The sequence below is a fragment of the Python bivittatus genome, unplaced genomic scaffold (genome assembly GCF_059951505.1).
Source record: "Python bivittatus isolate LINGU-HERP-01145 unplaced genomic scaffold, Pbiv_v1 ctg000190_np1212, whole genome shotgun sequence".
NCBI classification, from domain to species: domain Eukaryota; kingdom Metazoa; phylum Chordata; class Lepidosauria; order Squamata; family Pythonidae; genus Python; species Python bivittatus.
This window is the reverse complement of record NW_028277042.1, coordinates 13,918,369-13,945,908: the sequence shown is the minus strand read 5'-3', so window position 1 is coordinate 13,945,908 and position 27,540 is coordinate 13,918,369. Positions and strand designations below refer to the sequence as shown.

The 27,540-nt window shown below is 39.1% G+C and overlaps 1 long non-coding RNA gene across 1 annotated transcript; it reads left to right on the top strand.

The window, feature by feature from the left end:
• The first annotated feature begins 920 nt into the window (after positions 1–920).
• Positions 921–21,645, top strand: LOC148216489 (uncharacterized). The gene is made up of 6 exons (XR_015795279.1): positions 921–1,212; positions 5,513–5,572; positions 17,537–17,596; positions 17,912–18,135; positions 19,011–19,052; positions 20,957–21,645. It is a non-coding gene; the product is annotated as an uncharacterized LOC148216489 (long non-coding RNA).
• Positions 21,646–27,540: the final 5,895 nt, after the last annotated feature.

The window sequence follows — 27,540 nt, the reverse complement described above, 5'->3', positions numbered from 1 at the left end:
AAAAAGACAACTTTGGTTGCTGAGGAGGTTCTGTTATCTCTGGCAGCCAAAGCAGAAATGGCTGGCATGGCACAGAGCCCAACAACTAGATGGGAGGCAGTGCCGTGCAGTGGGCCAGGGGGAACCCTGCAGGGTGCAAATCTCCTTTAGACTGCTCCTCCATGCAAATCAGAAGGTTTGTAAAGAGGTTGAATTGCATTTTCCACTGGAAAGCACTGGAACACTCTGACCCAGCTTCAGCCTGGCTCATTCAGCCTGGCTCCAAGATGGAGGCTCCACTGTGAGGATGCGTCTTCAGTAAATGGTTAGCAGCCCATCTGAGCACAGGATAAAAGAAGGAGTATGGATGAAACCTCCATCATGCAAGATAAACATGGAAGACTGGAAATAATGCTGGGTATAAACAGCCTGGGAAATTCACCGTTTTCCTCCCTTGCAAGAATCTGGCTATTGCTGGAAATGGATTCTGGATCTTCTAGTTGCCAAATCAGTGTGTTCAATCCTAAATTCAGAATTTTTTGGACCATGGTTCTTTTCAAATTCCTTTCCCCCTTGTGGTTCCCACAAGCAAGATTCTGTCACTCTTCTTTTAGAGGAGCTTCTAGTATTTTTGCATGAATAGCCCATCTTATTTTATTTGGCCCCAACAATTGGTTATTGGGAAACAATTATTGTTCTCCTTCATCGTCTTGGCTGTATTACCAAGGAGCCAGAAGGTAGTGCATTTGTCATGTGCTTGATAGCCATTCCATCAAGCACTACCCGTTGGAGATGTTTTGTACATATGTACCAAACACTTTGAGTGCTTTCCTTTTCTTGTTATGGCTATAAATAGGGCAGCATGGGAACGGCCAATGAATCAAATTACAGGACTCTGGAAAGGTCAAAGTAGCACACTTTACTATCTCTCTTTGGAATATATGAGGCATTAAAACTCTGACACCTCATTCTCTGGAAATAGGCTTTAATGGCTGTAGGAAATGGCTTGCAAGCAACAGACCCTTCAAACAATCTTTAAAAACAGCACTGCCTATATCCAGGTGCCTGAGTGAAGCAAAATGTAATAAGGAATGGTTGAAGAGCAGCTGAAAGAATGTGATAAGACAACATGCCTCCAGAGAAATCTTTGATACAATGAGATTTCAGAGGTTCTCATCACCATTTCTTCGAAGATGTACCACCAATTCAAAAGCACTGATGTGGTGGGAACATGTAAGTACCAGATTCACAACATCTATTTGCATAGTTTGAAAAGCACAGGTGGGGGAAATGGCGGCCTTCCAGATATCACCAACTTCCAGCATCCTTCACTACTGGTTATATGGTTTAGAGTTGCAGAGAGTTGTAACTCAGCAACATCTGGAGAGCCACAGGTTCTTTGTAACCAGTCGTAGTTCAGCACTGTAACACTGGGAATACTGCACATTTGAGTAGCTTAGATAGGCCCTGCCTCTTCCGCATTAAATGATATCTACCTTTTTCAGGCACCAATGTGTTCAGTGAAGAGATCTGAAAGAGGAAATAATTATACATTCACTGGGTTTCATGTAAGGAAGGTTTTATTCTTCTCTTGCCCTAAACTCTGGACTCTGTTTTTTTTTCAGTTCGATTTTCTGTTATTTTTAAAGAATTATTATTTTTTAAATCTATGTTTTTATATTGGCCTACTTTGTGGCATATTGTGATATTGTGTGATATAATACTTTGTCATCCTGATCCTTTGTGTACTGAAAAACAGAAGGAATTCTTACTATACTGTATGTTCTAATAAATACATATCATTTTCTATCCAATAGCTTCAAGGAACTCCATATATTCTAAACCCAGCTTCTGCGTTGAACAGAAATTTCTTCAAAAGTTTTTCCCCTAGAGTTTTTGAGATATTTTCTTTTTTCCCCATCACCTTGAAAAAAGACCATGTTATAAATTCCCCCCCAACACACTGACATAGCATTCACTCACTTATTCATTGTTTTTCTTCATTGATTCACTGTCTTTTCTCTGCAAACTGAAGGCAACTTCTATAGGAGTCTCCCCTACATTAATTCTAGCACAACACCCAAGATGCACTGGGCTGAAAGAGAGTGACAGGTCTAAAATCACCCAGTGAGTTCAATACTCAAACGGGAACCTGGAATTCCCTATCCAAATCCAACATGTTCACCACATTGTCTGTCCAAATATTCCTGTACTTGTTTATTTACTTAACTGATATGTTGCTCAGTGGGCATGCACTGGAGTAGTTTACAACTGTACAGCCAAGCATAGTCAATTAAATTAAACAGTTGGGGTTGGTAAGGGGACATTCTATGCTGCAGGAAGCTTTACCTTTTCTTTCTGAGACTTTTCAAAGAAAATGAGAGACTTCAGCTTCACAATCCATGCAAATAATTTTTGGTGAAGACTCAGAATATCCACTGAGGACTAGGGAGTGCCTGCTTTCTTGAAAATGTGGGGAGGAAGACAGGTGGCATCTAAAGAAGGTTTCCAGTTACTGCTATTTCATTTTCCCTGGAAACAGCCTTCAGGAAATGGCATTAACAGATGATTAAAAAGTCGAGCAAAAATACTGCTCCTTAGCGATGTCAATGAGGGTGGGAAGAATTACTCATGCTAAAAAAAGGGAAGGATCTAAAAATAAAACATTCATCAGGGAAGCTTGTTGCCATGTATCAACAAGATGGATTTCACAGCTCTTGCTGATTTCAAACAGTAGAAAATAGTAGACTGCGAGACTGCATGCTCAACGTCAGGATGTGCTGTTGTGACCAGAACCTAAAAGTTCTGGAACCAAAAAGAATTCTTAAAAACCCTATGCATTGATTGCATTCATCAGTGCAGTGAGGATGGCGCTCCCTCCAATATTCTGCTTTCAGAAGCAACCAGATGATTTCCAACCCTGCTCTGCAGCTGGACATGCAACTAAGCACAAAAGCCACCATTTATTTTTTGGCAGAGCATTGTCATAGGGGAATTTATCATAGAATTCTAAAGTTGGATATTGGCTATTGAATCCAACATCCTTCAAATACCCTGAAATCAAGGTACAGAAGTAAGAAAATCTCAGAAGAAGAAGGAGGAGGGAAGATTTCAGCTCACCACTAAGAGATAGTACTTGTTTAGCTGGACCAGTGACCTAATTCATACACATCTGCTTTATATCCATTTGCATGCTATTTCACAGCTATTTCATAGCAGCCAGCTTTAACATTACCCTAAAAGTTCTAATGGGATAGTGCCATTGACCTTTTGTATCTCTGTCTCTTGCAGCTAAGGTTCATTCATTCCTCTTGACAACAATATTGCCCTGTTCATAGAAGGAAGGAGGCAGAAAAACATTATTCTTTACTAGGGGAAAAAGAACAGTCAATCTTTGTAGCTGGTTCATTAAGAAGGAAATGGCATAATTGGAGTGGCTTCCAATTCATCCCAAACCCAGGATGACTTCAGTATTTGGACCTAAACTAAAAGCATGATGTAGACTGCTGGAAGCATGCATACATTTTTCCTTGCAGTTTCTCTCTTGAAAGCTCTCAGTTCTGAATAGACCGAGTATCTGAATTTTCCAAATTCACGGACAGCAATCAGGGATGGAAAACTATTGTAGCTAACCTGCTCCAAGTTACCCAATTAATGCATCTGCACATTTCATAATCAGGCATGGCATAAATGAAATAGCTGATATGCTGATTATTACATTCAGTAAGTGTGTCTGTGTCTGTGTCAGACAGTGAGTGAAATGAGCAAACTGAATAAGAAAATCTATTTCCAGTAACCTGTTGCTGCTGGTTTTTTAATAAATCCCAAACTCTCTAATTAGTTAACATATCACTACCATGTCTGTGTTTACTCTAAAACACCTAATTTAGCAGCACTTGGTTGCTATTTTCTGCAAATCTAATTATGCCAGGATACATTGTAGCAATAAATAATTAGATACTAATTTGAGAAGGCATAATTTGGGGTGATAGCTTTCCATTTGGGATGATGCTTTCAAAGCACAGCTTGAGGGTGACGTTTGGGATTATGTCTCATCAATGTTTTCTACTTTTCAACACTTTTACTGAAGGCTTTTCAGTGTAACTGTGCATCTAAGTTTGCTCCCCCTCCCAATCCAGGCCACCCTGTGGTGCATTTATAATTATATTTTATAACTATGCAACAACCATCTGTATGTTTGAAAAAGAATGTGCCTGCATCAAAATGGTGGGCACGGCCAGGCAACTGAAACCCTGCCCCTTTTTAACATGCAGTGCGTTAATTGCACATTTGCAAAAAAAGGGAGTGGCTCCAATTTCCCTGTTGCACCTATCAGTTTGATGCTGTTGATTCCCCTTGAAGATGCCCCCGGCCACCTGGTCTATGGATGATGATGACGATGATGATGATGATTGTATCTTAAGAACTATTTCTTTGGGGATTCTAGCAATCTTTGACAGAAGGTCATTCTCTCTCTCTCTCTTTCTCCTCTTCTTTTGCCCATTTGTTAATCAGCAGTTTGGTTGTTCAAAGTTTTATGCATGGAAAAGAAGTAATAAACCCTTGGCTATTTTTGAATTAGCTCTGAGCCATATTGTTGGAAGGTATTTATGCTCACCTTCTTTTTTTCAGCAATATGTTGTTGTTTTCTTTTGGTTTTATTTCAAAGCAGAACCAAAACCAGGATGGGGGAAACCAACGTTTAATAATGTGATCCTATGTATATCTAATTAGAGGTAAGGCATGGTTATTTCAGGGCTGGTCATTTTGAAGGTGCTCATATTCATATTTTTATTTTTAGCAGGATGTCAAAATAAATAAGAACTCCTTGCAAAAACCAAATACGTATCATTTCAAAGCAGAGCCAAAGATTTATAAGCCTTGCTACTTTTTTCTTTGTGGAGTTACAGGGACATTGGAGATTAACAGTATGATCTTACGTATATCTAATTAGAAGCAAAGCAAAATAAATCAAATGAACAAAATTTGGAGGGATGCCTGTTGATTCTTGATCCTAATTATCAAACTGGAAACGAGGATGCTCCAGTACTGGAGCATATTTCCCACCAGGGCTTTAGAATGGTTTGTGTTATTTTCATTCTTTCATGGATTGCTTAACTAGGGTAGTGAGTTGATGAGAAAGGACAGGAAGTATCAGAAGACATCTGCATATATCCAGAATTTCTATTGTTTGCAAACTCAGAGAAGGACAACACCTATTTAATTAAAGCAAAGGACCACCATACATCATTAATTTTAAGCACATCAGATGCCAGAACACACATTACCATCAAGGTCCTTTAGATTCTAAAAGCTATGAACAACCTTCTGGATCCATAAAACATACTAGTCAAAACATTAGGACAGAGATAGGTACCGTACCAAGGATTCTATTAAGGGCCACATACTCTTGGGACCAATCCCTTAAGTGTGTGGCTTAAGCAAGCAAAGGTGAGAACACCTCTGGGCTTCTTTTTGACCCCTCTCCCTTTTTTTTTTACTGACTTTTCTTTCTTTCTCCTTATTTGCATAGGAATCTGGGGCAGAGTACTCTTCTCTGAATTATTTGCTTCCAGATGGCTTCTGAACTGAGGTCAGTAGCTGCATCAAATTAAGCAGAGGGCTGCATATGGTTTTAAGTCTAAATGTTGTCCACTTCCATGCTTGGGTGATGATGCTTGAAAAATATACATTTCATAGCTACGATTCTGATTAGCAGATGGATCAGCTGTTCAAAGCAACTCTGGCTCATTTCGGGAACAGCATACCTGAAAAAACAAACTGTATGATTCAATAGCACTGATCTCCTCAGATAGTCTCGTGTGGGCAGGGTAGGGTAAAGAGAGCTGCTTAAAAAAGTAAAGAAAAATGCCCTTGTTGAAAAGTAGATATCCCAACTTTCAAAGTCATCTTGACATCTATCATTCCATCTGAAAGTCATAAATGTCCATCTCTTTCCACAAGGTCTGGTTATGGCACTCTTCCTCAAAGAAGGTCTCTCCAAATGTTTTGGAGACTACTGTTTTCCACAAACATTTTTTGCTGAGGGAGTCAGGAAATGTTGCCATATAGGATTTGGATAATTGACAAGTCTGAGAGTTGTAGACCCAAGAGATCTGTAGAGTTCAAGATTGGAGAAGGCAGCTGCATGAGATTCAGTGGAAGCAGATTTTCCTTATTCAAGGTGCTGACTACTGAGAAGAATATCCATCTAGGTTCTTTTTCTAAATGTTTTGCTTCTATTCCCTTTTTAATTCAAAAAGAAGCATTCAGAAAAGTCTGTAACTACTTCATTTCAAAGTGGCCTGAAAAAAAATCAAAAGAAAAATCAAATAATTGCACTGCAAGTGGAGAGAAAAGCTATTTCAACTGACTTCAATATGCATTCCATTTTTGCACTCTGATAACTGTAATTTCCATCCTCAGCCTCATGTTCCATGAAGTAAAAAGATATCTGTCATTATTGATCTTGATAGAAGATCTTAATAAACTTGTATATTACATATCTTGCACTTGGATTATTGGATTCAATGGGATTTTTGCTTGACTTGCCACTTTCTCAGCCTTACTCCACAGTCTGGTTACTGAGGGCTTTGTTCTACTTGAAAGGTATTCCTTATATAAAGCTCAGTATTCAGAAAGAAATGAACTCCAGTGACAATCTTATTCTGAACTTGGTTTATATCTGTCAGAAGCCTGGTTCTGGAAGAAGAATAATTTAATCTATATAAGTAAGTGTTGGCATTTGTTTGGTTTCTCTTCTCACAGCTGATGTTCAGGAGTATAATGGCTTGGAAAACATAAGTCCAATTTAATTATTAGGACTGCTAACACTAGACCTGTCCTTCATGCATCTGCTTAAGTACTTCCCTCCCAAGGTGGCATTTAGAAGACAGACTACATGATCAGCAGCCTAATGCAATGCATTTTGCTGTACTATATCTGTTCATATAGGTGTGAGATGGAACTGATATCAAGAAGAAATCTAGGTCTGTCTTCATGTTTTAGGTGCTGTAGATAATTATCCTTTTCCCCTGTACATAATGAATCCTTCTAACCATAACCTGAATTCAATTCAAAATTCTTTCATTTAAGATTACCTTGAAATATGTTCCCAACTTCAACTCATGCTTTAAAACCCAAGGAAACTGGAATGTAATATATGCATTTTATAATATGTGTCATGTAAGCTATAAAGACTTTGTTCAGTCTCAAATGTTGTGAAGTCTCTAAAAGTATGGATCCGTGTACCTAACTTCTTGAGTCTTTCAGATCTATTTTGGGCAGATATTTGACAGACTCAGCTTTCCCAATCACTTGATAGAGATGTTTCTGATGAATATAGGCCTGATGTGCTTGTAAATAATAGCAGTTCCCTAAACTTCCACTAACTTTAGTAAGTGGTTATGCAACATTCAACAAATCCACAATCAATCCATAATCACTTCCTACAGATACTGATGGATTGGAAAAAAAGAGAAAAACCTTGCATTGTCAAGCCCAGCATCATGATTTCTTGTGAAGAGAATATATTACAGCAATGCTAGATCAGACCAAGGGTCTGTCTGATATAACATTCTTCTCCCTGGTGCCCAACTGGATCTCCATGGGAAAGCCACATAATTAGTTTCCACCTGTATTTTTCCAAGAAATCTTTAGACTGCAATATCCAACAGTTGTTACTGAGTGTCTGTTTTCTCCAAATACATAAATTCAGTTGATTCGTTGGAGTTAATAGTCATTGACAGACTTAAAAAAAATGTTTCATCTTCTTTCAAACCCATATATGCTCGGGGCAATGGATCCAAAAAATAAATTATGAGTTATATGATGGATTGTTTTCTTCTGTTTTGAACTAACTATCCAACAGTTACATCAAATGACTGTGAGTTCTAACATTATTTGAGAATCACAGAAAAAAAAGGTGCACCGTGATGGTTGTATGTTAAAGCTCGTCCAAGTTGATCTTGGAAATTTTTATTTACTCCCTTTAATTTAAGAAGGAAGAACAAAGATGTTTTAAAATAATATTTCCCTACTCTACTAAAGATGGGGAAAGTGAGGGTGTGAGTTTTTTTAAAAAAAATTAAAAATAGCCATGTCATATTATGTCATATAACCTTTAGCATCACCTTTATTTACACCCAGAATGCCTCCAGGCTTCATGCGTGTCCCACCAAGAACCAGTGTGATGTAGCATTAAGGAATTGAAGTAGGACTAGAGTGATTAGATTCAAGTCCAGTCTGAGCCATAGAAGCTTACAGAGTGATTTGTGGCAACCCACTCTCTCTTGCTCCAGCCTATTTCACAGGGTGGTTGCAGTGGGAAAAAATGGAAGAGAGAATGTTATTTCCTTCACCTTGAGCTACTGGAAAAAAAGGCAGGAAATACATCTCTTTAATTGGTTAGTTATAAACAAACAAATTCCTAAGCCTTGCTAGAAAATAAAAATAGTGGGTGGATATGCTTCAGTACTTCATTTGGTAAAGTGACCAATCCAGAAAAAAAAGAAGAGTTAAGCTTAGATGGTAGGAGATATCCTAGGGGATTAGAAAAGATGGTGGGAAATAACCTCACCAAGATCTCTTTGGTACATGGATGGTTTGTTACTGGCTATGTCTACTGTGGCTGTCATTGGGTAGCTAATAGCTCCTGCCATGCCCATTTAAAGAAAGCATCCACAAGGGGACTTCAGAAATCCAAAAGTGGCACTAAAAGATGTCTTTCCCTGCTACAGGTTATCCTGGATGGTGGAGCTGATATATCAAAACACAAGGCTGAGCCCAAAGATGCACACACTCCCAGACACACGGACAATACTGGATAATAATGGATCTATGCCTTTAAGAGTGTTTGGGGTACTGCCAGTGGCATCTCTGGGGGTGGGCCAAACCTCCAAGACAGAGGGTGTGGCATCACAATCCAAGCCTGTCCCTTTTGTACATACATAAAAGGGGAAAGGCTTAGATCATGGCACCATTCTTGCTGATTTTGAATCTCCACTGATACCTCTGGGCACTGCCCCCAAATACTGTTGGTCACCATTTTTTTTGAGGGGGGGAGAAATCTTTTCTGGTAGCCACAGTGATGGTACATCCGCAGCATTATGGGAAAGAGAAAAGATCAGCAGGGAGACCCATCAGATGAGTATCCATGATGTTCAGGCTTCATTTTTAAAAGGCATTAATAAATGGAGATCCCTTTCTGAATTTACACCCCCAACCTGTTTAGGCTCAGTGATCCCCCACCCCTAAATTTCATTCACTTACACTTTCTAGTCAAAGTATTTTAAAAACATTAAGCTCAATGCTAAATGGGCATTTTTTTTCTTTCTTTCTCTCTGATTCTAATCTTTATGGCCACCCCATGAGCTTAACAGGATGATCTCTTCATGCTGACAGAGACAGATATTCCTTGGATTTTGAAAACTGCTGATGCAACTGAAATGGAAAAAAATGAGGGAAATTTGTCTCCTGGATATTAATGGTTGGCACTGCTTCCTAGCCCAGGAGAACCAATGCATCAATGTAGAAAGAAAGAGACACAGCAGAGAAGGAACTGCTAATATCCCAACCTCGAGAAGAAAAATGTCTAACGAGTGAAATGGTTGCATTTGCAACCCAGAAGGGGAAAAAAATATCCAGGGCATTAAATAGTTACAACATGAAAAAGAACTGACATCTCTTTAAGAGAAGAATTTGCTATGGTTTTAAGCAAATTGTTTAACTGGAAAGCCAAGCCAGATGAAGATTCCCTAATGGCATTTTTTTTCAAGTATGTGCATCTCTCTTCTGTGGCTTCTAGTATTTGCTCTATCAGATGTGGGATGGTGTAATGGGCTGTGAGACTAACCATGAAGAATAGGAGGAAGAACTGCAGCCAAGGCAATGGTCAGATAAGAGAAATTTGAGTACAAAGCAGGAATGTAATTTGAGAAGGCATCTCAGACTTGACCCTCCCTAGTTCCCTTTAAGATAAAGGCAGGGGGAGGGGAAGCACATTCAGATTTGCAAGGTTCTGTTATTGTAACCCTATAATAAAAGTTTCAGTATTCATAACTTTGGTGTTAGTTTAGTCTACCTCAGAGGACTGACACTGGAAACCATCTTTCCCCAATAGATGATGTGCAAGGCAGTATCCTAATGACCCCACTGCAGTGTAGGGGGGAGATTTGGCTAATTTCTTTCATTCTTTGTGGGAAGGGGTTTTAAAAATGTAGATATGTAAAGCTTTACTCTGGTTTAGTGAGTCTGTGATGGAATGGAATTATGAAGGCCAGGCTCAGGGAGAAAAACATTTTCTTAGCTCGCCGGAGGAGCGTGGGAGATACAAGAGGATGAGACTGGCACCTCCCTGAGGAATTCATAATGTTGTGGCTGGCTGACTTGGGAACTGGGGTTTCAGTCTGGGAAGGTTCTTGCTAGAGGTTGTAGCTAATAAACATAGCTGAACTGAATTTGCATTGTCTCTTGGAGTTCCTTGGGCTAGGCCTGACAGAGCCTGTTCTTTCCCCCACCCCCAAAATTGGCAGAAAATCCCCAACTGTCATTTGATTCACTGCCAGATTTCAATAACATGATGTCAGGAGCCTCTGAAGACTACAATACTACTATGACTGCTACTACTACTCTTACTACTACTCTTACTACTACTAAATCCTCAGCCCCAGAAGAAGCACTCTGTCACAGATCTCTAAAAGTAAACAAGGCAACTCATTAAAACAGTGGTTCAACTTACATTTGCAATATTTATGCAGAAGCAGAGGGCAGGTTTTGAAACATACCCTTTAAATATCTCTCTCACTTTTAATGAAATGTGGTCTATATAACAGGGATAGTGTTTAGGCTTTTAAACATGCATTTACTCTGTAGGCCAGTGTTTCTCAACCTTGGGATCTTTAAGGTATGTGAACCAACTCCCAGAATTCCCCAGCCAGCCATGCTGGCTGGGGAATTCTGGGAGTTGAAGTCTGCACATCTTAAAGTTCCCAAGGTTGAGAAACACTGCTGTAGGCTTTGCACAAAGCGATAGTTTTGGAAAATGGTTAAAAGGGAGATCCAAGACTGATAGAAATTTTTCTGTGTTGACTTTTTTCTCCTAGGACAGAAAGCCCTTTTGGGGGAAAGGGGATTATGGGGCTAGTTTCCTTTGGTGACATTGTAAAAGCCACATTATGCATGTCACCCACAAATCTCACTGGTTGTATTAAGTTAAAGCAGGCCAGAAATTAAATATAGTGGAAGATATAATAGGTCAAACACACTTATACCACCATCATACAACAGAATTTTAGACTAATTGTGACATGCAACAAGCCCATAAGCCAGCTTTATTTGGCAGCAAAACGAACATTTTATTGTTCTCCCTGTGTTGTGGTGCCTAGAAACCTGGTATCTCTCTCGTGCGTCAGACTACAACTACCATGCTTTCTAGAAATCTTGGTAATTGTAGTCCCATCAGACAGGAAGGGTGAAATATTGAGGAAGACTGTGTTAGAAAGCCATTAATTATGCAACCTCATTATTTCTGTACTTTGCCTTAAATTTCTGGAAAAATCACAAAACTAACTTGCATTTTATTGATGCCAGACTTTTAATAGGATCCCCATCTAATTTTCTAGCAGGTATATATGGTACACTATGAGCATGGAGAGGAATAGCAATGCAACCCACAGCCCCGATAATTTCAAATGTAAAAAAAAAAAGAGCCTTTGGAGATAAAGCAGCCGTACCTGTTAGCATTTTGTATTTTTTCCCCTCTGCATTCTTTAATCTGCACCTCACTACGGGTATTTCCTTCCCTTGACACACATACATGGAGTGCCACTGTAAATAATTAAAAATATTCTTGAACAGAATGAAAACAGCACAATGCCTTTCCTTAAAAAAGAAGAGGGGAGATCCAAGAAGAGAGTGACATAATTACAGATGCTAAATATATAAAGATACATTTAAAAGACAAATGGTGGAACTGAGAGGGTAAACAATTAGGCATAATGAATAAATGAACAGCAGCCGCATTAAGGTTTGGCTTGGTGACATCTGGATTTGAAGCTGCAGACATAAACTTAATCAGGATATAGATAACCCAGGGTGCATTGCTAAAAAAGTTAGTCTTCCTCAAGTCAAGTTTGTTCTTGTTTTCTTCTTAACAGTGCAGAAATAGTTTGCCATTAGCTTCTTCCAAGACTTTTTTTTAATCTACTGATCTGGTCAACAGTCTAGACCAGTGTCTCTCAGCCTTGGCAACTTGGAGATGTGTGGACTTCAACTCCCAGAATTCATGCTGGCTGGGGAATTCTGGGAGTTGAAGTCCACGTATCTTCAACCTGCCAAGGTTGAGAAACACTGGTCTAGACTTTCCTGTTTTCCTATCCAAATGCTAACAACACCCAATTCCTTTGTTACCCCACTAATGTATAGGTTGCTTTGATGCATTTCACACACAGAAGATCGAAGTGTGCAATGTAGGAACATGAGTTGAATGATGCTACTCTCTAACAAATGCCCATTTCTTTTCTTTGCTTGCGCTTTGCCAGAATAGATTTCTTCTTACAGGACATTTTGTTTATACTGTGAGCTATTATTGTTAGAAGTTCTGGACAGTGCAATCATTTTCAAGATCAGGAAGTCAACAATTTAGCACAGAACGCTCATAGCTCCAACAGTGGTTGTGATAGGTACAATAATTGGCCAGCTATATCCTGGCCGGTGATAGAGCTAGAAGGATCTGAAGGACACTATTTCTTGTGGGCTGAAGCTATTGTAACCTCTTCGCAGCTTAATTGTTCCTTGACAATACCAGCCATCTTTAAGCACACGTCAAACCGGATTGCCAATTCAGCCAAGGTCAGAATTTGAAGGAAAAAAAAAGTTTCCATTGAGTCCTATGGAGCTTTCTTCCATGGAAGTTAAGGGGATGGATTCTGCCATTTAGCAAAATCAGATGCATCTTTTTATGTTAGGCAAACTTCCTTTAAGGAAGTTACATTTATGATTTTTTTTTCACTACTGAATCTTGGAAAACTCCAAAGAGCTATAGGCTGTCTCAGTGGATGGCTTGAAAAAGCCACTCCTTTATAGGACAGTAAACACTACAACAAAGTAAACTCCACAAAATTGGATCCCAGATTGCAAGCTGAAGAAAGGACAGCCAATAAATGAAAGAATAATAGAACATTGATCAAGCTTTTATCTCAGCAGGATAACTAAGTCAGCTGTCTCCAAACATGTCATTGCTGAACCATTTGATTAAATACAAGTAATAGGTTGGGATGGATGGAAATGTTTAGCTCCTGTCAGCAACTATGAACAAAGGAAGATAAGGAAACCTATTGAAATTATAAGGCTCATTCTTAGCTGGGAAAAAAAAGAGGAGGAGGAGAAATTACATCTAGGCTCCTTGTTCAGTTTAGTACCGATTTGCAGTGAATCTCCCCTGGGTGCAGCATCCTGCATTATTAGTGAGGCAAACAGTTGCAGTCTTTTTTTACATTGGCTATGCATTCCAGCTGAACCCATAGGCAAAGCACTTTTCCTAAAGGCAATTACCTTACTAAAAAACAGTTGTCGGTGACTTAGGCAAATGATAAGCCATAAACCATGGTTTACAGAACGTAGTGGCTGGGTTCACGCTTCCAAATACCAAACAGTCTGCATTATGGTTTAGGATGCTGTGTAAATCTGGAAGAGGGTTCAAACCTGAAGTTTTAAAAGTTTACATTAAAAGTTGTACTGAAACACACAATCTTTTCATACCATGTGTTAATAGAGAATCTTGTCTATGCAATTTGTGTGAACTGCACAGCTTATGGTAAGTGTTCAGGATAAAAGGAAACATAGCTCATTGTGCTGCCAGAGACAAAACAATACCTCTATCCTGCTCTGAATTCAGTGTTCGGAAGCCAACGAAGTTAGCTAAGTTGAATAAGATTTCCAGCAGTAATAACAGGAAGCATCTTTTTCCATACCAGGGCAGGGCCAAAGGGCACATGTAGAGAGTTTCTAACAGAGAAAAATGGCAGGGTAATTAAAGAGGAATGCCTCCCACCCTCCTGCAATCTGCCACCAAAGCAACGGTCCTTCTTAGCTCATACTTTAAGTAGAGGGAACCTATATTTCATACATTAATTTAATCCTGAGTCATTCTGGTTGACAGTTGTCTTACCACAGGAGATCAATACGTTAAAGGAGGAGAGAATCAACAGTAGGAAGAAATGTTCTCTGTGCCAGGGTGGTGGACTTAAACAGCAAGCATCACTACAGTGAGAAGTGGTAAAAAGTGGGTTGGTTTGTTTTTTATCCCTTCAATCGTGTTCAATTCTCTGAGACTGCCTGGAGAAGTCCCTGCGATTTTCTTGGCAAGGTTTTTCAGAAGTAGTTTGCCATTGCCTCCTTCCTAGGGCTGAGAGAGATGACTGGGCCAAGGTCACCCAGCTGGCTTTGTGCCTAGGCAGGACTAGAACTCACAGCCTCCCAGTTTCTAGCCTGATGCCTTAACCACTACACCAAACTAGCTATCAAAAAGTGGCTACAATGCTGTTAATTACAGTGAACACCTTTTGCCATGGCACAGGAGAAGGATGAAGGCCATGAGATCATTTAACCACTCTTCAATGAACCATTTAACCCATTGTGGGAGGAAAGCACTTTCAGTCCAGGGAATATCCTAGTTGGACCTTGTAATGACACAGGGACTCCTTAAGAGCAGCATTCTTCTGCAAGGAGTTGGCAGTCGACTTTGACTCTTTGGACGTAAGGATTTTTCCCAGTGCCACCTCCATAATACCTATCAAATTTCACCAAAGATCCAAATATCTAGAGTTTGAAAATAGTTACAAAACCTAAATAGGCTTTAATAACCCAAGAGGACCATTAGTCAGTTGGGGATCTGGGGGGTGTTCAGAGGAAGAAAAAGGGTATGCATACATACGTACCAGTGTGACAGTAGGGGCAATAACAGAGAATGGGGTATATAGCTAATAATAATAATGACAAAATATCTAATGCTTAAGAGAAACGAAACTTTGGGATTTACCTCTTATGAAATTGCAACCAGGAGCTCAGGCAGTTGCGTCATGCAAGGTTTTGACTTTCAGATAACATGGCAGAGTATGCTCCAGTTCGGTTTCTTTTGATATAGTATTGTCTATGACCTTGCTGAAAGTTATTGCCATAGTCCCACTCACATTGCTGGTATCTTTCTAAAAGGACCAGGGACCGTTCATCAAGTAGCTATTAAGGCAAATTTGTTTTCCTTTATTTGAACAGCTGCTATGTAATAAAATTCATTACACTTGGTTGAGTCTCTCTCTCTTTATAGCTAAGTGCTCTGTTTAGAGACTTACAACACACACACAAGGGTTGGGGAAGTGTTAATATGCCTTCTTCCCACATGCAAGCGAAGTATATCTGTCTGGAGTTGGTTGCAGGGCATGGAAAACAAAAAGGCAATAAAACAGGGTATAAAGTAACTATCTGTGGGGGTCCTGATTTTATAGTATTTGGATGAGTTTTCCAGCATTGACATTAAATGTTATGTGCAATGTGATTATATATATGTATGTATGTATGTATGCATGTATACACACACACACATACATACTGTACATACCAGTGTGGAGTGGTTAAAGGTCAGGGAGAACCAGGTTGTAGTCCTCCCTTAGGCACAGAAGCTGGCTAAATACTTTCAGCTACTTCCTCTCTCTCAGCTCTTTAGGAAATCAAAAAACATCTATCTACCAAAATGCACTGGAGCAGCATGGTAGATTATGGTCCATAGCCCTCATCTTGCATTGGAATGATTGTATACATATAGTGTGCATGTGCGTGTGTAAGAGAGTGATACATGTATCAACTTTCAGTTTCTGAAAGTCTTGCTAAGTCAACATTGTTCAAGATTCTTTAGACAAATGCAGACATTATATGATGGCTGAGCGCCTAGCCTCTTCTTTCTACCAGTCCCATAGGCCTAGCTAATATTAGTAGTTAAACCACCAGGGTAGAGTATATTTATTCCCCATAGGTGGAGTGTATTAGTTTACACTTACTTAGTTATGAGATGGCCAAGGGGCATGTATGAGCATGTCATGGCTTTCATTCTACAATTGTCTCTCAAGTGATCTACAGCCTCCATAGTTTCTCACTCTTCCATAAAATCCCAAGTAAAGAATAAAAAGGAACTCCTCTCGCTGAAGTTTTTGAGGATTGGTGCTTCTATCACTGCCAAGAGAAATTGTTGGAAAACTTATCCTGGCTGTGCTTCTATCACTGCCTTGAGAAATTGTTGGAAAACTTATCCTGGCTGTGGAGACATTCAGGAAAATTAACCATCCCATTTTTCTGTCCACAAATTAAGGAGAGACTTTTGAAAGTCTATTTGAGCCCAGTTTGAGTTCACCGATGCCTGTAATGCTCAACATTTTGCCAGTCATCCTGGGTTGGGCTACATGGATCTGATTGTCTCACATTGGTTTGCCTTGTCTGCCAGTTTATCAGCAGCTTGGTCCTGAAGCAAACCAATACAAAAGCATTAAATTTTGACCTCTTCGCTTTTTCCTTGTTAACAAGTGCTTATATTCTGAAATGAGATGCAACGCGAGAAGCAGAATGTATAATTTAACTACTTTTGCTATACTCCATCGCAAAGCAATTACATAAAGATTAATTAGAAAGCTCCCCAAACAGTAGTAAGCTGCAAAGTAGTTTAATTAAATGCCATTATCTCTAGAATCAGCAAGTTAATAACACAGTTGCCAGTGGAGAAGGGAAAAAAATGCGGCAACTAAAACATGAAAGGAGGCAACAGAGAAAGGACTTTCTAAGCTGCAGGATCTATGAGAACTGGCTAATGAACTGCTTGTAGTTTTCACCCAAATGTAAAGGGGGGAACTGGTGTCAGCATTGAATGGATCCCCAAGGTTATGTAGTTCAATACATTGCAACACGTTTTTGCCGTCAACATTGGAAAATCAAGAAAGTAGCTTACAAATATTAGTAACTAATTATGCAAACAAAGAACTAACTACTAATATTAGCTAGGCCTAGGGGACTGGCAGAAAGAAGAGGCTAGTCACTCAGCCATCATATATTTATTTATTCAATAAAGTTACGTTTAGCTAGTTTTTGTTAAAAAGAATCAGCTTTCAGTCATGTTAAAATATGTATATGCATGGAAATATCACCAAAGTTCCATGATAATACCTTGATAATAATAAGAAATGATTTATTTTGATTATACAGACTCATAATGAAAACTTGCAATACGACAATATGTTTTCTCATAAATCCCATTGAAACCAATCAAAGAAAGCAGTATGACCACACTATTGTATTCATTTGCTGATTTTATCTGAGCCTGGACCAAAATGCATAAAATAAAGTGATATCCTGGATTCTTCTGGATCTTCCAGTTACATATGCTATTATACCTGGAAAGAATAATTTGAGACAATGGCTTATGAATTGGTAATGAGAAAATGTCAATACTACATGGACATAATTTCACTTCTTGGTTCCAAAAATATTATTTAATGATGCACCCTTCAATATTTCGCAGTTGAAAATACTGACACCTTTTTGAAGTTGGAACACCCTGCTTGCTGTACTTATAAATTCTGTAAGTATACCCCGCCCTGGTTTCAAAGCTTGTTCTAACTGTTAAGTATATATTCAGGAGAGAGTCTGTGCTGGTTTGTATATGCTATTATCAGAAATTCACAACTTGCTTTATCAGCCATTGCACATGAAATGAGTGGCTGCAGAAGTTGCATGCTGCATGGTGCACTTACAGAAAACAAGTCCTATCCAAAAAGGTCAGCCAAACTAAGTTGGCCTAGAGAAAAAAAGATTTCAATGAGAGAGAGACAATTGTTTCAAAGGTCTGAATGGCTATCACACAGAAGGTGAGTCAGACTTATTTTCTCCTGAACAGGCCTGGAACTAATTGGTGAAAAGTGCAAAAGAGCAGTCATTGGGAGAAATTTCCAAACAGCTAGAATTGTTTGATGAAACTCAGTACGTAAGTACACAGGAAGAATTCAGCTGGATCAGGCCACAGCCCTTATGTGTCACACAGGGTGAATTAATTTCATCAGGAGGGTCACAAGAAAGGTCAGAGGACGTCTTCCACTGCCATTCCCCAGCAGCTGGTATAAGGTACGCAATCTGTGATTTAGAAAATATTAGACAGACATCCAGACCAGTAAGCATTGAACCCGCCATCTTCCATGAATATTTTCAGTTCAAAATTGGTGACTGTATATTATGGCAACAATTCCAGGGTTCAGCTATGCACTAAATAACCAATAAGCAAAACAGTTGTCAAGAATGTAGCAAGAGTCTACTTAAACAAAGCGTCTACTTAAATCCAAAGTCCTGGATTACCTTTAAAGAATCCATTTTAAAATTCTATGCATTGTGTGTTTATATGTACTGAAGTGTTCATGCTCTAAATGAGAGATATATCTATGCCATGTCAGGCCAGTTTAGATGTGATCACAGTTAATTCTCTGTGTTTTAATAACTGAACCAATTCTGTAGCAAGAGAACCACAGTGCTGCTTTGAGAGATGCCAGTATCTGTTACAAAATACAGTTTCTTGCAGCAAGGAAAAAGTAGCATTGTGGCTGATAGTATGTTAGACTATTGACTGATTTTCAAACAGCTTGGCCAAGAAATCTAATCTTCAGTCTCTGTGGACTCACAATCCCATTGTACTGAGAAAAAGTCTCTTTCTGCCCCTTAGGAAATGCATATATAAATTTAATCAAAAGAACCAAAACCAGCGAAAAGACTGATTGAGATGCTGTCATTCCCACCTAGATGGCTTACAGACAAAATGCAAATGTTCTGGCAACAAAGGGCACACCGTTTGGTAGCGGTAAAAGTAGTACCTAAGCTATTAATATTGTCCCAGATATGTCCTTTCAATGATTTACAAGCACTTTGCTCTAGAATATTGTCAAGGAAGGTTTATGAGAGCCACCTTATTGATTGGAGAAAGATGCATGACCAAGGTTTTATCATTACAGGTCCAGGATGCTCCTACAATTGAAAATCTCCCAATAAAAAAGGTAGATGCATCATTTTTATAAAAAGTCTATAGTCACTTTATAATCTATAATCCATTTATCATTTTTAACACCTCACCTGTATACAAATATAGTTTCATTTTTTCCAAGTTTTTCTATTTTCTGCAAAACTTGCAGAAAATCTGCATACAAATTCACAGCTGTTTTTGTATGTTTCCCCCTTTTGCATGGATTTTTCTAATATACACATTTTAAAACCATTTTTCCGGAATGTAAAGTGCTTGTGTATGCTAATTTCATTTGCAGATACATATTTATATCCATACTTGTCCCACTGATGCCATTTAGTGCAGAGTACCACATCATAACATTGGAAAGAAGGCATATTGCATTTCACTTCTGATATTAACTCAGACTTGAGTAAACTATTCTTGTCTGTTGGAACTCAATAAAATGCTCTAGATTTATTTATTTATATTTATTTATACATAAAATTTGTCACCGCCCATCTCATTGAAATGACTCTGGGCAGTTTACAGCAGAGATAAAATCAATTAAAATATAATGTAAAAACAAACTTAATAATAAATACATTCCAAGAATGATGGGGAATTGGCAAATAACTCAGGGAGCGTCATCAGGGTGCTAGCCACCCCCAGGGACGATTAGAACTGCAAGCTGGCAGAGCCAGGTCTTTAACCCTTTCTGGAAAGCCAGGAGGGTAGGGGCCCACTGCACCTCTGGGGGGAGAATATCCCAAAGGGCAGGGGCAATGGCAGAGAAGACTCCCCTCCTGGGCCCCACCAGCCAACATTCTCTCGCTGATGGGGTCCGCAACATGCCCTCTCTGCCTGACCAGGTGAGATGGGTTGATGTAATGGAGGTGAGATGGTCCCTTAGGTAACCTGGTGGTTAGATGGTGGCTCAGGCAAAAAATATACACCAAGAACCTGCAAAATTGAAAAGGCTAGAGCAAATCAGATTGCCTACTAATTATGGCATTCAGGACCATGGAGAGCAACACTAACTATAGTCCTAAACTCCAATATTTGTTTAGTCTACAGCAGTATTTCTCAACCTTGGGAAGTTTAAGATGTGTGGACTTCAACTCCCAGAATTCCCCAGCCAGCTGGGGGATTCTGGGAGTTGAAGTCCACACACCTTAACCTCCCTAAGGTTGAGAAACACTGGTCTACAGCAACTGAAAAGTTTTACAATAAGTCAGGATACTGCAGCTAACCAAGGACTATAGGTATTTATAAATAGCCTAGCACCCTTTTCTGTGAGTGGTGCTTTTTAGAGTGTGTGTGTTTCTCCTAAGATTTGAGAATGCAAGGGAGTGGTTGACAAATTAACCTCTTTGGCATTAACCTGTTCAATAGAAAACACTGAGGCCAATTTCTCACTGTTAATGAGCATCAGCATCTCTTACAAATTATGTGATCCAGATGTATCCAGACTGTGATGCCTCCACAGACTCCATACCAGTGGATTCACTAGTCAAGAAATCCTGGGGATAAACTCTCAGTACAATCCTAATGAAAAAAATAGTTCAGTGTTGTTAAGGGGATAGTGCATTGAGGATCTCAGACTCAGAGACCATGGTAAGAATGGATTTATCTCTTTCTTCTTGTATCTTATTAGCAGTTACATTATGTGAGAAAAAAGGATTTTTCTTGAACCTTTGAGTCAGTGTTGACTGCTGATGACTGCCTGAAGTTCTCTTGGCAAGATTTCAGAAGTGGCTTGCCATTGTCTTCTTCCTAAGGCTGAGAGAGAGTGACTGGCCCAAGGTCATCCAGCTGGCTTTGTGCCTAAGGTGGGACTAGAACTCAGGGTCTTCTGGTTTCTAGCCTGGTGCCTTAACCACCACACCAAACTGGCTCTTACATTATATGAGCAAACTGGAATTTGTCTTAAGAATAATTTTAGCCTTCATTCTTAAGGATGGCCATGAAGATATCCAAGCCCAAGAATTCTTGCAGATGATTGATCAACATATTTGCCTCGTTTGCTTCTTCTGCAGCAGAGATAATGGTTGAGGAGGTCTGTTTTTTGTAAACCACTGCGGGCAATAATTTCAAATGAAGGCTCACAGAAGCCTAACAGCCAATTTAAGCCTAATGAAAACATATTATTTCATTTTGATGAAGCCAAGAAAGTGCCCTAAAGGAGAGGAAATATTCATAGAAGCTCTTTGCAATCTATCCCAGCTTGGGTACAAGCACTTTTGACACGTTCAATTTCAATTTGATACAGTCATTTGCATGCTCCTGAAAGGTGGTCTGGAGTAGTGTTATATTAGTAACATATGTAGGCCACCCCAATTAAATTTTGTATAAGTTCTTTGTATATTTGTACATACAGGGAGGCAAATTTGAGAGAAAAAAAGAAAACGCCCCATTTCCAAGAATTTTTTAGGATGGTTTTGACTCACCTTAGCTTAATACACATGAAGTGACCTCTCTCTCTCTCTCTCTCTCACACACACACAGACACAGACTTTAAACAGTCACACTATTAACCAGAGAATCCCATAGTAAAAGTCATCTGTCGTATTAAAGACTGTTCCTAGGAATTATACTGCTTGTAGGGGCATTTAGTCCTTGCCAATATTTTCTAGCTGTGCATATTTTCCACTAGGAATGAGTTTATTAATGGATTTTTGTTCTTATTAATTTAAAACCAAGCTCCAAGTTCTAATGTATTAAAATTGTGAGTGGTAACCCCGTTTTGGCATTATTCACCTCACATACTGATAAAAAAAGAATCTAGTCATTTTTGTTCCTATGCACCAATATATTTAAGAGCAAGATGGGAACCTGAGAATGATTGACCTATACATTTATTCAATATGACCAGTGTACTTCATGCTATGCATTTATTTGCTGCAAAAAGTTACACCTGCAAAGAGGTCAGGAGGCTTTAAATAGAAGATGATAAAAGATTATATATGATTATAAAAAAATAAAGGCCAATGGCTCTGGAATGGAGGGAGCAGACTTTTCATTCTCAGTCACAAAATCTGAGATGAGCATTCTGGTTGAATGCCTAGAATGTTGCAAGCATATTTTCAACCATTTTTTCCCCCACTGTAACCTTTCTATGCATTGAGGTGTTTCCATTCACACTCTATTTTGCTTTTATACTAAAATAATACTCTTTGATGTATGAAACCTGGGATATATGACTCAGTCTGTCATCAGTGTGCGTAGCCACTTTTAGTAAATTGCTTAATAGTGTTATATCAATAAAAGAATCTCACATGAAACATTCTTTGTAGGCTTGATTTCTTCCATCTTACTTTCATTAAGAGGGTGTAGGGTTCTGGCAGAGTTACAGAAAGAAGCAGGAGTAAACTTTTGACAAAAATGATAGTGTTTTTTAGGAATCATCATCATCATCATCATCATCATCATCATCATCATCATCATCATCATCATCTAATGAGAAAGAACTAGAAAAAATAGGGAAATACAAAGACCTTCAAATAGAGATTGAGTGAATGTGAAAAAAGAAAATAGTAGTGATGCCAATAATGTTGATGGTCTTGGTGCCACACCAAAAGATCTGGAAAAGCATATGGACACAATAGGAATGAACTAAATTCCAACTCGTTAATTATAAAACATTGCATTACTTGGAACAGTGCATATATTATAATTATATCTTTACCCCAAATCCTTAGGAAGGGTCCAATAGCCAAAAGTACCAAGTCTGGGATCTGGTAGACTGTGTGTAAATAGCAATAACAATAGCAACAACAATAAGTAGCAAACAGGTTTTCATAAGCTGAAACAAATACAGGAATATACATATCTATACAAAAGATATTAACTGTAATTGGACATCTCCTACAAGTAAAGGTAGTCCTCAAGTTACAGTGGCAATCAGGACCAAAATTTCCATCCCTAAGCAATGTGCTTATAAAGCACAATGTCACATGACCACATTGCTTAGCGACAGCACTCCCACCACTCCTTGTTGCCATCATTAAGTGAGGACCCCCTTGCAACTTTCTGCTGACTTCCAACAAGCAAAGTCAATGGGGAAGTCAGCAGGAAGTTGCAAGTCCCAGGTGGTGTGCAAGCAGGCCAATGGGCAGGTAAGTGGCTGCAACTGGGTGGGGGAGGGTGTGTGAGAGGCTGGTGTGGTGGGGCATGAGCGCAGCGGGACCAGCTACTGCTGGGTGGGGGAAGATGTGTGAGGGTGCGCAGGTGGTTGTTGAGGTGCATGAGTGCAGTGGGGCTGGAGGTGGCTGCTGCTGGGTGAGGGAGGGTGCGCAGGTGTCTGCTGTGGGTGGGGGGTTGTATGTATGTGCTGCTGGTGCTGTAGCCAGACTCCTCAAGGGAAAAAGTCACTAGAGCAGTGTTTCTCAACCTTGGAAACTTTGAGATGTCTGGACTGCAACTCCTAGAATCCCCCAGCCAGCTTGCCGGTTGTGGAATTCTGTGAGTTGAAATCCAGACTTCTTAAAGTTGCCAAAGTTGAGAAACACTGTGCTAGAGTGTAAGCAACTCATCAGAATGACTTGCAACCTTCCCTGCTGGTTTACCCATTGACTTTGCTTGTGGGAAGCCAGCAGGGAAGGTCGCAAACAGCAAACACTTGACGTAGGATGCTGCAACTGTTGTAAGCGTGAGCCGGATTGCAATCACTTGACCACAGGGATGCTGGGACAGCTGGAACTTCAAGGACAGGTCATAAGTCCCCCTCGTTCAGTGCCATCCTAACTTCAAATGGTCATTGAACAAATGGACATTAACTACTTGTATGCAGTGCTCTTCAACTGTAATTATACAGTTCCATGTTACTGCAAGTATTTACCATATTCCAACTGTGGTCAACATTTCTAAGCCAATACTTTTAGCCCTACTTTTAAATGTGCAGCTGTCTGCTGAATAAAGATGCTATCCTTTTTGGAACTAATTGAAGCCAAGTTTTATGGAACTCTTTTCCCCCCACTTCTGAAATATGTCCACAAGCCCTTTTATAACATGAAGTATGCATCTGTATGGTCATAACTCAAATGTGGATCTTTATTTCGAATGTTGGGATACAGCTTTATCATTCCAGTGCTAGTGTTCTGATCTCCTGCTTAATTAATGGCCTCTTTGTCAGCCACTGGCAGGAAAAGTCTTCAGCAAAATTTATTCTTTGAGATTCCAGTTCCAGGTATTAGGTAGTGTTGGTATGATAAAGCTAAATCTTTTTTAAAACAATGGAAGCTGGATATTGACGAACAGTAAAAGCTGACTTTGGTTAATAATTCCTATTTAGTTGGTCAAGTATTCATCCTTTTATTTTCTAATGAGTTATGTGCAAGCTACATGAATGAACTTCCAATGTGTAAGTATAAAGGAACCTTCTCATTAGTCAGAAGTGATGTCTTATCCACAGCTATCCCTGAGGGACACCTAAAACAAATACCTAAGCCAGAACAGATCCATCTTCGTTTAGTTATAGATTCAACAGAGTATGTCCTTCCTTTTTTGCATTTGGTATAAAAATCTCAGAATATATCATCTCTACCCCTTACTTAAAGGCTCTCCAGGAAAGCCACTTAGAGGCCAATAAGAAGATTTCTCTTAATATAGGAAAATAGTATGATTTAGATATGAACTGAATAACTGTTCACCCAGAATGCTTGTTCTAGCTGTGTAGATGATTGGCGACTTTTCAACTCTCTCAGAACTGATCTTTATAATTTTAAGATTTATCTGTTAGATAACTCTTAATTCAATTTTTGCTTGGTTTTACTCTCTTCTGCATGGATTGATAAGCCGCATATAATTTTAAAAAACTATGTACCCTCTCCCCCTTTTTTAAAAAAATGGATAAATTGAGAAATATTTTGAGAAAACTGTTCATTAATGCCACAGAGTTTGTGCCATTGTAGATTTTCTTGTGGAGGTGTGATGGAATGGTTTGATGAAGGCCGCACTCAGGGAGATAAGCATTTCCTTAGCCCCCAGCAGGAGCGTGGGAAGGTTAAGAAGATGAGACTGGCACTACCCTAAGGAATTTGTGGTGTTTTGGCTGGCTGGCTTGGGAAATGTAGATTCAGTCTGGAGAGATTTTCTGTCTGAGAGGTTGAAGCTAATAAATGCAACAGAACTGCATCTTTACTGTCTCGTGGAGTTCTTTGGGCTGAACCTGACAGGAGGATCACACTATTTTGCCATCATTTGTGGTGGGTTTCCCTGATACTCACAGATCTAAGCCAAAGGTCAAAAGCCTTTAACACCACCCTTCAAGGAAGAACAACCTAGTAGACTGAAGGAATTGGATCCTTCAGTCCTAATCTTGTTCAAGAAATGGATCCAAACACTCTTTAGTGTTGCAAACTTGAATGAGACCTACTTTGTTTCTGTGTGTCCTGCAAATATTTTTTGTCCAGAACTGGAAAGAACATTGGACCATTAGAACAGGAAGGAACATTAAAAACCTGTAAGAAGTCATCAGGATCAAGACTGATCATCTTTGGATCTGTGTGGTGAGCCATACTGGTTATGGCCTTTACCTAAACAGTGAAGTATTCTCTGGAGTAACATAACTATCCTGGCCAGCCATTGCATCTTTACAGACAAAAAATAAGATGATGAAAGGTTTTCATGTTCCTGTTGAGTCTTACTGAAGCAGCCCACTCTTCCTGAGGTGTTATATGTGCTTTGGTTTTTCCTTCATTTCTGGCTGTTGGATTTCTTCTCAATCCTCCTTCTAGGGTTGATTCATCAGTTTTGATTTTTGGTTTTATTCATTGACTGTGATCTGTTAATGGGACTCCTAGTTCATCTCCAACCATTGAGTGCGGCTCAGCCTTCTAGCAGCATTTGTAATTCTACTAGTACTCCCACTATTACTAATATGAATAATGATTTGATAAAAAAGGTAGGAAAGCAGAAGTCTTACGTGCCACCTGTTCCTCCATATGTTTGCTTTCTCAGAATATAAACCAACTTTTAGTGATTGCTGAGACAAGACAAGTGAGATTATGCCATTCCTGAAACAGTTATTCTATGCTCTTGCCCTGAAACAAATATCATATGGATAGGAATAATGGAATGGCACCATTATCTGATAATCTTGACATAGATTTATGCTAAGCAATCGAGAACTGTGGCAGTTTGTTGGTCAAATAAATGCCTATGAAATAGGGCATACTAGGGAAACCTGCATTCAACAGTGCATTAATTTTGGAAGAGTTCTTTAATAAGTTCCCTACCTGCAGAAGACTGTATTTTAACTGTAAGAGAAAATGTAACATATGACATGGCTTCAGCTTCTGCAATGAAAAAGAGTCTGAAGCCAATTTTTTCATTTCATTCCAAAGGACTTCTATGTTCTCATTATGATTAGATTTTTTCATTCTAGACAGAAGCCTTGGCTGCTGCATTTTTAAAGAATCGTATCCACAAAACTGACTTTTCTCCCCAAGAATGTGGAAATAAAGATTTGTAATAATTAGCACAGAAAGTAATCGGAGCATATTTAAATGTCTTTTTGACATATGATGGTCCACTGAAGAATAATATTCTACACATGGCAACATGGTTTGCTAATGGTGATCAGATTGTTTTTAGGGAGAGAGAGGAGGGGGAAACACAGAAGTTTGGATGAAGTAAAACAAAAAAACAAAAACAAAGAAGACACTAAAGTGAAAGGTTTTGACAGTGATATGAATACCTCTATAAGTGACCTCTCTCTTGGCTTTTTAACATTCTCATCCAAATTAATTAACATGAACTTTACTACTTATTCAGAAAGCTGGAATGAATTCCAGCCTCCTCTCCCTTGCCAGCAAATGAACTGTCTAATATTACACCAAATTTATCCTCCATTCTCCCTCAAATTTTATTCTCTTGCAAAAGAGATTTTGGTTTTCCTTCCCCATTCTTTAGCATTCTCAAAAATAGCATTTTTAGCTTCCTTTTTTTATTCTAAGGTGAATGCTTGCACTGTTGTTTTCTTCCTCACTTATAAACCTCCCTGGATTTCTAACTTCCTGGACTGAGATGAACCTTATGAAAATGAGTTCCATTTGAGAGGCTTCTCATGGGACAACTGAAGTATGGTAGCCAAGGGGGCTGCAAACATGGTTGTGCAAAGGAAGAGTGAACAACTACACATCTCCCTTGTTCACTATGTCACCAAAGTACGCTATAGAAACTTGTACGCATATCTATGAGAATTTCATTAAATGTTCATTTCCGTTGGGGCAGAGAAGAATGAGACAGCTTCACCCTAGTTGAAAAATGGTTGAAAAGGCATTTAGAAAATAACTTTGTTTATTCCACTGAGGAAAAAACAACAACAGTGGCATAGTTGATTATATAGTTGTGCACTCCCCTATGTTTGGAAAGCTTGACTGGACAAGTTTCCTAACTATTTACAAAGGGACACGTCACAGGCTCTCACCTACCACTACCACCAGCCAAGTACAGACAGTAGGCAATGCATTTATGGCACTGGACCAACAAGTGCAACTTCATTCTTCTTTTCTTCAGAAGAAATACCTGAATAGATCTAA